Genomic DNA, 12,278 nt, shown 5'->3' with positions numbered 1-12,278 from the left:
ACAAATGCTACATGCTGGGCAGGATAGGAAAAGCATAGAGTCTAGAGACACTACAGGAAAGTCAGACAACCTGCAGGGTTTCACCCTCAGGGAAACTTGATACTGATTACACCATCCTCCTGAGATCTGGGTCTACGGTGTCTGGTCAGTCATATCTGGGGAGACCCCCCCTCGAAAAAAGTTCCATATACACAAAGAAAGAATGAGAAAAAAAGAGCTGAAAAATTCTGAATAGTTAAAGAGAATCTATGCTAGACGTCTAGAATAAGTTGAATTCCAAAATAAAATAAAAAAAGACAACAAACAAGAAAGCCCTAGATTAAAGAGTGGAAATCATATGCAGAGACACCAACAAAAAATTACAAGTCATACCAGGAAAAACAAAGCTATGGCCCAATTAAAGGAATACACTAACACTGCAAATGAGATACAGGAGTTGAAACAACTAATTAATGTTCAAACATGCTAAATCAAGTCAAAAATCAAATCAACAAGTTGAGAGAAGGTATGGCAAAAGAGATGAAGGACATTAAAAACACATTAGGTGGCCATAAAGAAGAACTAGAGAGCTTGAAAAACCAAATAGCAGAACTTATGGGAATTAAAGTCACAATAGAAGAGATGAAAACAGTGGAGACTTCAAATCGCAGATCTGAAGAAGCAGAAGAAAGGATTAGTGAACTAGAGGACAGGACATCTGAAATCCTACACACAAAAGATCAGATAGGGAAAATAATGTAAAAATGTGAGCAAAATCTCAGGGAATTAAGTGACAGCAGGAAGCACACAAATTGCGCATATTCCAGAAGTTGAAGAAAAGGGAAAGCAGCAGAAACAATAATGAAGGAAATTATTACTGAAAATTTCCCATCCCTTATGAAAGATATGAAATTACAGATCCAAGAAGTGCAGCATACCCGAAACAGTCTATATCTACATAGACCTATTCCAAGACACTTAATAATCAGGTTGTCAAATGTCAAAGACAAAGAGAGAATTCTGAGAGGAGCAAGAGAACAATGTTCCATCACATACAAAGGAAGCTCAATAAAACTATGTGCACATTTCTCAGCAGAAACCATGGAGGCAAGAAGTTAGTAGTATGATATATTTAAGACTGAAAGAGAAAAACTGCCAGCCAAGAATTCTATGTCCAGCAAAATTGTCCTTCAAAAATGAGGGAGGAGAAGGGGCCAAGATGGCGGCTTAGTAAGGTACGTGTATCTTAGTTCCTCCTCCAGAGCAACTACTAGGTGACCAGAAACAGTGCAGAACAGCTCCCAGGGCCACGGCAGGGACCGGACACACAGCGTACCCCAGTCTGAACTGGCTGGACCGGCTGCGAGACTCTGCTGCGGTGAGCTCCATGAGTGGTGCACGCTTCCCTGGGCCGCGGCAGCTGGCGGCTGGCGCCCCTCCCTCCCTCCTACCCAGACGGGCTGAGAGTCTCGGAGAGGCAAGTTCCCTAAGCCGCAGCGGCCGGCGGCTGGCAACCCTCTCTCATGGGCGGCTTCCCGAACCGGCTACGAGTCTTGGACCAGCGAGTTCCCCAAGCCCCAGCGGCCGGCGACCGGCACCCATCCCCGACAGGTGGCTTCCCGGTCCGGCGGCGAGTCTCGGATCAGCAAGCTCCCCAAGCGGCGGCGGCTGGCGACTGGTGCCCCTCCCCCACAGGCGGCTTCACGGTCTGACAGCAAGTCTCCGATCAGTGAGCTCCACAAGCCGTGGCGGCTGGCAGCCGGTGCTCCTCCCCCACAGGCGGCATCCCGGTCCGGCGGTGAATCTCAGATCAGCGAGCTCCCAAAGCCATGGCGTCCAGCGGCCGGTGCCCCTCCCCCACAGGCAGCTTCACTGTCCAGCGGCGAGTCTCCGATCAGCGAGCTCCCCAAGCCGCGGCAGCCGGCAGCCGGTGCCCCTCCCACACAGGCAGCTTCCCGATCCGGCGGCGAGTCTCCGATCAGCAAGCTCCCCAAGCTGTGGCGGCCGGCGGCCAGCGGCCCTCCCCCACAGGTGGCTTCCTGGTCCGGCGGCAAGTCTCCGATCAGCGAGCTCCCCAAGCCACGGCGGCCGGTGACTGGCGCCCCTGCCCCACAGTCGGCTTCCCGGTCCGGCGGCAAGTCTCGGATCAGCGAGCTCCCCAAGCCGCGGCGGTCGGCAGCAGGTGCCCCTCCCCCACAGGCGGCGGCCCAGAGGGAGAGGAGGGAGTGTCCGACAGTGGCAGGGACTGGATCCAACCAAACACCAATACTGGCATTAATAAAGGAGCCACAACATCTTTTCCTGGTGGGACCCGCAGACAGACAAGCACCACATACTGGGCAGGATAAAAAAAACAGAGCCCAGAGACTTCACAGGAAAGTCTTTCAACCTGCTGGATCTCACACTCAGGGAAATCTGATAAAATGTCCAGATGCCAACAAAAAATAACAAATCACACCAGGAAAATTGAAGATATGGCCCACTCAAAGGAACAAACCAATAGTTCAAATGAGATATAGGAGCTGAGACAACTAATTCTGAATATACGAGCAGAAATGGAAAACCTCATCAAAAACTAAATCAGTGAATTGAGGGAGGACATGAAGAAGGCAAGGAATGAACAAAAAGAAGAAATGGAAAGTCTGAAAAAACAAATCACAGAACTTATGGGAATGAAAGATACAGTAGAAGAGATGAAAAAAAACAATGGAAACCTACAATGGTAGATTTCAAGAGACAGAGCTTAGGATTAGTGAACTGGAGGATGGAACATCTGAAATCCAAAAAGAAACAGAAACTATAGGGAAAAGAATGGAAAAATAGGAGCAGGGACTCAGGGAATTGAATGATAATATGAAGCGCACAAATATACGTGTTGTGGGTGTCCCAGAAGGAGAAGAGAAGGGAAAAGGGGGAGAATAACTAATGGTAGAAATTATCACTGAAAATTTCCCAAATCTTATGGAAGACCTAAAATTACAGATCCAAGAAGTGCAGCACACCCCAAAGAGAATAGATCCAAATAGGCGTTCTCCAAGACACTTACTAGTTAGAATGTCAGAGGTCAAAGAGAAAGAGAGGATCTTGAAAGCAGCAAGAGAAAAACAATCCATCACATACAAGGGAAACCCAATAAGACTATGTGTCGATTTCTCAGCAGAAACCATGGAGGCAAGAAGACAGTGGGATGATATATTTAAATTACTAAAAGAGAAAAACTGCCAACCAAGAATTCTATATCCAGCAAAATTGTCCTTCAAAAATGAGGGAGAAATTAAAACACTTTCAGACAAAAAGTCACTGAGAGAATTTGTGACCAAGAGACCAGCTCTGCAAGAAATACTAAAGGGAGCACTAGAGTCAGATACGAAAAGACAGAAGAGAGAGGTGTGGAGAAGAGTGTAGAAAGAAGGAATATTAAATATGATATATATAATACAAAAGGCAAAATGGTAGAGGAAAGTATTGCCCAAATAGTAATAACACTAAATGTTAATGGACTGAATTCCCCAATCAAAAGACATAGACTGGCAGAATGGATTAAAAAACAGGATCCTTCTATATGCTGTCTACAGGAAACACATCTTAGACCCAAAGATAAACATAGGTTGAAAGTGAAAGGTTGAGAAAAGATATTTCATGCAAATAACAACCAGAAAAGAGCAGGAGTAGCTATACTAATATCCAACAAGTTAGACTTCAAATGTAAAACAGTTAAAAGAGACAAAGAAGGACACTATATACTAATAAAAGGAACAATTAAACAAGAAGACATAACAATCATAAATATTTATGCACCGAACCAGAATGCCCCAAAATACATGAGGAATACACTACAAACACTGAAAAGGGAAATAGACACATCTACCATAATAGTTGGAGACTTCAATTCCCCACTCTCATCAATGGACAGAACATCTAGACAGAGGATCAATAAAGAAACAGAGAATTTGAATATTACAATAAATGAGCTAGACTTAACAGACATTTATAGGACATTACACCCCACAACAGCAGGATACACCTTTTTCTCATGTGCTCATGGATCATTCTCAAAGATAGACCATATGCTGGGTCACAAAGCAAGTCTCAACAAATTTAAAAAGATTGAAATCATACACAACACTTTCTCAGATCATAAAGGATTGAAGTTGGAAATCAATAATAGGCAGAGTGCCAGAAAATTCACAAATACATGGAGGCTCAACAACACACTCTTAAACAACCAGTGGGTCAAGGAAGAAATTACAAGAGAAATTCGTAAATATCTCGAGGCGAATGAAAATGAAAACACTTCATATCAAAACCTATGGGATGCAGCAAAGGCAGTGCTAAGAGGGAAATTTATTGCCCTAAATGCCTATATCAAAAAAGAAGAAAGGGCAAAAATGGAGGAATTAACTGTCCACTTGGAAGAACTGGAGAAAGAACAGCAAACTAACCCCCAAAGCAAGCAAAAGGAAAGAATAACAAAGATTAGAGCAGAAATAAATGAAATTGAGAACATGGAAACAATAGAGAAAATCAATAAGACCAGAAGTTGGTTCTATGAGAAAATCAACAAGATTGATGGGCCCTTAGCAAGATTGACAAAAAGAAGAAGAGAGAGGACGCAAATAAATAAAATCAGAAATGGAAGAGGAGACATAACCACTGACCTCACAGAAATAAAGGAGGTAGTAACAGGATACTATGAACAACTTTATGCCAAAAAATACAACAATGTAGATGAAATGGACAAGTTCCTAGAAAGACATGAACAACCAACTTTGACTCAAGAAGAAATAGATGACCTCAAAACCAATCACAAGTAAAGAAATTGAATCAGTCATTAAAAAGCTTCCCAAAAAGTAAAGTCCAGGACCAGACGGCTTCACATGTGAATTCTACCAAACATTCCAGAAAGAATTAGTACCAACCCTGCTCAAACTCTTCAAAAAAATTGAAGTGGAGGGAAAGCCACCTAATTCATTCTATGAAGCCAACATTACCCTCATACCAAAACCAGGCAAAGATATTACAAAAAAAGAAAACTACAGACCAATCTCTTTAATGAATATAGATGCAAAAATCCTCTACAAAATTCTAGCAAATCGAATCCAGCAACACATTAAAAGAATTATACATCATGACCAAGTAGGATTCATCCCAGGTATGCAAGGATGGTTCAACATAAGAAAATCAATTAATGTAATACAGCATATCAACAAATCAATGCAGAAAAATCACATGATCATCTCAATTGATGCAGAGAAGGCATTTGACAAGATTCAACATCCTTTCCTGTTGAAAACACTTCAAAGGGTAGAAATACAAGGGAACCTCCTTAAAATAATAGAGGGAATATATGAAAAACCCATAGCTAATATCATCCTCAGTGGGGAAAAATTGAAAACTTTCCCCCTAAGATCAGGAACAAGAGAAAGATGTCCATTATCACCACTATGATTCAACATTGTGTTGGAGGTTCTAGCCAGAGCAATTAGACAAGAAAAAGAAATACAAGGCATCAAAATTGGAAAGGAAGAAGTAAAACTCTCACTGTTTGCAGATGATATGATACTATACGTCAAAAACCCTGAAAAATCCATAGCAAAACTACTAGAGCTAATAAATGAGTATAGCAAAGTGACAGGTTACAAGATCAACATTCAAAAATCTGTAGTGTTTCTATACACTAGCAACGATCAAGCTGAGAGGGAAATCAAGAAATGAATTCCATTTACGATTGCAACTAAAAGAATAAAATACTTAGGAATAAATTTAACTCAAGAGACAAAAGACCTATACAAAGAAAACTACAAAAAACTGTTAAAAGAAAACACAGAAGACTTAAATAGATGGAAGGGCATACCGTGTTCATGGATTGGAAGACTAAATATAGTTAAGATGTCAATTCTACCTAAATTGATTTACAAATTCAACGCAATACCAATCAAAACCACAACAACTTATTTTTCAGAAATACAAAAACCAATAAGCAAATTTATCTGGAAGGGCAGGGTGCCCCAAATTGCTAAAAGTATCTTGAGGAAAAAAAACGAAGCTGGAGGTCTCACGCTGCCTGACTTTAAGGCATATTATGAATCCACAGTGGTCAAAACAGCATGGTACTGGCATAAAGATAGATATATCGACCAATGGAATCAAATAGAGTCCTCAGATATAGACCCTCTCATCTATGGACATTTGATCTTTTAAGGCAGTCAAGCCAACTCACCTGGGACAGAACAGTCTCTTCAATAAATGGTGCCTAGAGAACTGGATATCCATATGCAAAAGAATGAAAGAAGACCCATATCTCACACCCTATACAAAAGTTAACTCAAAATGGATCAAAGATCTAAACATTAGGTCTAAGACCATAAAACAGTTAGAGGAAAATGTAGGGAGATATCTTATGAATCTTACGATTGGAGGCAATTTTATGGACCTTAAACCTAAAGCAAGAGCACTGAAGAAAGAAATAAATAAATGGGAGCTCCTCAAAATTAAACACTTTTGTGCATCAAAGAACTTCATTAAGAAAGTAGAAAGACAGCCTACACAATGGGAGACAATATTTGGAAACGACATATCAGATAAAGGTCTAGTATCCAGAATTTATAAAGAGATTGTTCAACTCAACAACAAAAAAACAGCCAGGCCAATTACAAAATGGGAAAAAGACTTGAACAGACACCTCTCAGAAGAGGAAATACAAATGGCCAAAAGGCACATGAAGAGATGCCCAATGTCCCTGACCATTAGAGAAATGCAAATCAAAACCACAATGAGATATCATCTCACACCCACCAGAATGGCCATTATCAACAAAACAGGAAATGACAAGTGCTGGAGAGGATGTGGAGAAAGAGGCACACTTATCCACTGTTGGTGGGAATGTCAAATGGTGCAACCACTGTGGAAGGCAGTTTGGTGGTTCCTCAAAAAGCTGAATATAGAATTGCCATACCAGCAATACCATTGCTAGGTATCTACTCAGAGGACTTAAGGGCAAAGACACAAACGGACATTTGCACACCAATGTTTATAGCAGCATTATTTACAATTGCAAAGAGATGGAAACAGCCAAAATGTCCATCAGCAGATGAGTGGCTAAACAAACTGTGGTATATACATAAGATGGAATATTATGCAGTTTTAAGACAGAGTAAACTTATGAAGCATGTAATAACATGGATGGACCTAGAGAACATTATGCTGAGTGAGACTAGCCAAAACCTAAAGGATAAATACTGTATGGTCCCACTGATGTGAACCGACATTAGTGAATAAACTTGGAATATGTCGTTGGTAACAGAGACCATCAGGAGATAGAAATAGGGTAAGATAATGGGTAATTGGAGGTGAAGGGATACAGACTGTGCAACAGGACTTTACAAAAACTCAGAAATGGACAGCACAATAATACCTAATTGTAAAGTAATCATGTTAAAACACTGAATGAAGCTGCATCTGAGGTATAGTTTTTTTGGTTTTTGGGGGGGGGGTTTATATATAAATATTTTATTTTTTATTTTTTATTTATTTTTTTCTCTCTATTATCATTTTATTTCTTTTTCTGCTGTCTTTCTATTTCTTTTTCTAAATCGATGCAAATGTACTAAGAAATGATGAATATGCATCTATGTGATGATATTAAGAATTACTGATTGTATATGTAGAATGGAATGATTTCTAAAAGTTGTGTTAGTTAATTTTTTAATTTTTTTTTAAAAATGAGGGAGAGTTTAAAATATTTTCAAACAGTCCTTGAAAAAGTTTGTGACTAGGAGACCAAAATACTGAAGGGAGCATTAAAGGCAGATAGGAAAAAACAGGAGAGCAAGGCCTGGAAAAGACTATAGAAATGAAGACTATCAGCAGTGGTAAAAGAGGAAAAAACAGTTATGACATATAAAATCCAAAATTAAAAATGGTAGAAGAAAGTACTGCCTTTAGAGTCGGCCACAGTGGCTCAGTGGCAGAGTACTTACCTGCCATGCCAGAGACATGGGTTCGATTCCTGGTGCCTACCCACGTAATAAAATAAAAAAATAATAATAATAATAATAAAGAAAGTACTGCCTTTATAGTAATAACATTAAATATTAAGGGATTATGCTCTCCCATCAAAAGACATGGACTGGCAGGTTGGATCAAAAAATAGGATCCACCTATATGCTGTGTGCAAGAGACTCATTTTAGACCCAAGGACACAAATAGATTGAAAGTGAACGGTTGACAAAAGATATTTCACACAAACAAGAACCAGAAAAGAACAGGGATGCCTATACTAATACCTGACAAGTTAGACTTCAAATGTAAAGCAAAAGAGACAAAGAAGGAAATTATATATTAATAAAAGGAATGATTCATCAAGAAGACCTAACAGAGGGTGCACAGGTCGTTCGGAGATAGAATGCTTGCCTCCAATACACTGAGCCAGAGTGTCTGAAAATACATGAAGCAAAAACTGACAACACTAAAAGGAAACATGGACACCTCTACAATAATAGTTGGAGACTTCAATACACCACTTTCTTAAATGGATAGAAATCCAGACAAAAGATCAATAAGGAAACAGAGATTTTAATAGACATTTGCAGAACATTACACCCCACAACAAAAGGACACACATTTTTCTCATGTGCTCATGGATCATTCTCTAGGGTAGACCACATGCTTGGTCATAAAGAAGGTCTTAATAAATTTAAAAAGATTGAAATTACACAAAACGCTTTCTCAGATCATAATGGAATGAAGTTAGAAATCAATAAGAGGTGGAAAGCTGGAAAATTCACAAGTCTATGGAGGCTAAACAATACACTCTTTTTTTTAATTTCACACTATGGTTTTTGTTTGTTTGTTTGTTTGTTTTGGATGCATGGTCCAGGAATCGAACCCGGGTCTCCCGCGTGGAAGGCAGGCATTCTAACCACTGAACAACCCATACACCCACTATGTTTTTTTAATATTTTTATTATAAACAATGAACAAACATACAAACATTTTTGATATGCAAACACTCTTGACATACATTATTTTTTTCACATTCTTAACTTCTGATCATTCTACATATATAATCAGTATTCACAATATGATCACATAGTTGCATATTCATCATCATGATCATTTCTTAGAACATTTGCATCAATTTAGAAAAAGAAATAAGAGGCAACAGAAAAAAATTCATACATACCATACCCCTGACCCCTCCCTTTCATTGATCACTAGCATTTCAATCTAAATTTATTTTAACATTTATTTGCCCTATTTTTTATTTTTATTCCATATGTTTTACTTGTCTGTTGATAAGGTAGATAAAAGGAGCATCAGACACAAGGTTTTCACAATCACACAGTTACATTGTGAAAGCTATATCATTATACAATCATCTTCAAAAAACATGGGTACTGGAACACAGCGGTACATTTTCAGGCAGTTCCCTCCAGCCTCTCCAGTACAACTTAACTAACAAGGTGATATCTATTTAATGCATAAGAATAACCTCCAGGATAACCTCTCGACTCTGTTTGGACTCTCTCAGCCATTGACACTTTATTTTGTCTCATTTTGCTCTTCCCCCTTTTGATCAAGAAGGTTTTCTCAATCCCTTGATGCTGAGTCTCAGCTCATTCTAGGATTTCTGTCCCACGTTGCCAGGAAGTTCCACACCCCTGGGAGTCATGTTCCACGTAGACAGGGGGAGAGCAGTGAGTTTGCTTGTTGTGTTGGCTGGAGAGAGAGGGGCCACATCTGAGCAACAAAAGAGGTTCTCTTGGGGGTGACTCTTAGGCCTAATTTTAAGTAGGTTTGACCTATCCTTTGTGGGGTTAAGTTTCATATGAACAAACCCCAAGATTGGGGGCTCATCCTATAGCTTTGGTTGTCTGCTCTGCTTGTGAGAACATCAATAATTCAACTTGGAGAAGTTGAATTTTCCCCTTTTCTCACCATTCCCCGAAGGGGACTTTTTACATACATTCTTGACATGGTTACAATCAATGGCTCACAATATCATCACATAGTTGTGTATTCATCACCATGATCGTTTTCTTGAACATTTGTATCTCTCCAACAAAAGAAAGAAAAAAAAAACTCATAAATTATGACTCCCTTTCATTGACCACTAGTATTTCAAACTACTCAATTTATTTTAACCTTTGTTACCCCTGTTATTTATTCCTTATCCATAATTTTTACTCAATCTGTTCATACCATAGATAAAAGGAGCATCAGACACAAGGTTTTCACAATCACACAGTCACACTGCAAAACCTGTATCATTATACAATCATCTTCAAGAAACATGGCTACTGGAACACAGCTCTTACAGTTTCAGGTACTTCACTCCAGCCAAAAGGGGAAAGAAAAATGAAACAAAGTTTCAGTGGCTGTGAGATTTCAAATAGACTTGACAGGTAATTCTGGAGGTTATTTTTATGCAGTATATAGATATCTCTTTTTAGTTTTTGGTGTATTGGAGGAGCTAGAGGGAAATACCTGAAACTTTTGAACTGTAATTCAATAGCTTTGATTCTTGAAGATTATTGTATAACTACAGAGCTTTGAAGGTGTGTTTGTGTGATTGCAAAAGCTTTGTGACTGACACTTCCTTTATCCAGTGTATGGACAGATGAGTAAGAAAAAAAGGGCAAAAAAATAAATAAACAATAGGGGAGGAGGGGAAGAATGGGATGTTTCAAGTGTTCTTTCTCACCTTTATTTTTACTCTTATTAAAAAAAATTTTTTTGGAGTAATGAAAATGTTCAGAAATAGGTTGTGATAATTAATGCACAGCTATATGATGATACTGTGAACCACTGATTGTACACTTTGAATGATTATGTTGTATATGAATAGACATTATATCTCAATAAAAAAGAAAATTAGAATGTTATATAAAATAAATACATATGTGAATGTAATTAATACCACTGAATTGTACACTTGGAAGAGGTTGAAATCGGAAATGTTGAGTTGTGTGGACATTACTACAATAGAAAGTTTAAAACAAAACAGGTCTGCCATTCTGAATAAATCCCAGTCTGTGGCCCTCAAATTCATAAACTGATCTCTTGGTTGCTGAATTGCAATTCCAGTAGAATTAACAATACTATCAGTCTTTTATATAAAAGCTAGGGTGTGGACTGGAACATAGGAGGCACCTGGCAATTATATGTGTGTGAGCAATGGATAGTTTGCTGGGAAACCCAGACTCCCCCAGACCCTTTGAAAATAAAATTCTGTCCTCTGTGCTTTGTTATGTCTTTCTGTGACTGGGATTCAAACTCAACATGAGCCAGAAGGTGACATGAAGGGTAGGAATCAGCAAGGGGATAACCTGACCCAAAATGAATTTTTAAACTTTCTAAAGAATGTTGGGAAAACCTGGGGAAAATATGTGGGTATGGATTTTAAGGATGCCTAAACCAAGAGAGCAGACCTTAATTTCAGAACAGATGAATTAATTGAGAGAAGGGCCCCAGTAAGGTAAACATTATTATAATTACACGTTGTTTTATTGCACTTTATTTTATTGTGCTTTTTAGACATTGTATTTTTTACAATGTCTGAAAGTTTGTAGTAACTGAAGATACTACAGTAACTGTAGTTACTGAAGGTTTGTAGTAACCCTGTGTTGAGCAAGTCTAAGATTCCATACATGCCAGTGGTTTACAATCACTGGCTCACAATATCATCACATACTTGTGCATTCATCACCATGACCATTTTTCAGAACATTTTTATCACCCCAGGAAAAAAAAAAAGAAAAAGAAAAAACGCATACATAACATACCTCTTACCCCACCCTCTCTTTGACCACTAGCATTTCCATCACTCAATTTACTTTAACCTTTGTCCCCCTTATTATTTGTTCAGTCTCCATCCATATTTTTTACTCATCTGTCCATACCTTGTTATCTCTTTCTGTGACTAGGATTCAAACTCAATATGAGCCAGAAAGGAACATCAGACACAAGGATTTTACAATCACACAGTCATACTGTAAAAGCTAGTTACACAATCATCTTCAGGAATCAAGGCTACTGATCACAGCTCAAAAGTTTCAGGTACTTCCCTCCAGCCACTCCAATACACCATAATTCAAAAAGGGGTATCTATATAATGTATAAAAATAACTTCCAAGATAACCTCTTGACTCTGAAATCTCTCAGCCAATGAAGCTTTGTCTCACTTCTCTCTTGCCCCTTTTGCTCAAGAAGTTTCTCTCAATCCCTTGATGCTGGGTCCTGGTCTGTGTCACAATATAATTAAGATATCTAAATTGTGTTTTTAGGCATGATGCTAC

This window comes from Tamandua tetradactyla, chromosome 3 (genome assembly GCF_023851605.1).
Source record: "Tamandua tetradactyla isolate mTamTet1 chromosome 3, mTamTet1.pri, whole genome shotgun sequence".
Classification (NCBI taxonomy): domain Eukaryota; kingdom Metazoa; phylum Chordata; class Mammalia; order Pilosa; family Myrmecophagidae; genus Tamandua; species Tamandua tetradactyla.
The sequence above is the reverse complement of the archived record's forward strand: the minus strand, read 5'-3'. Positions refer to the sequence as shown.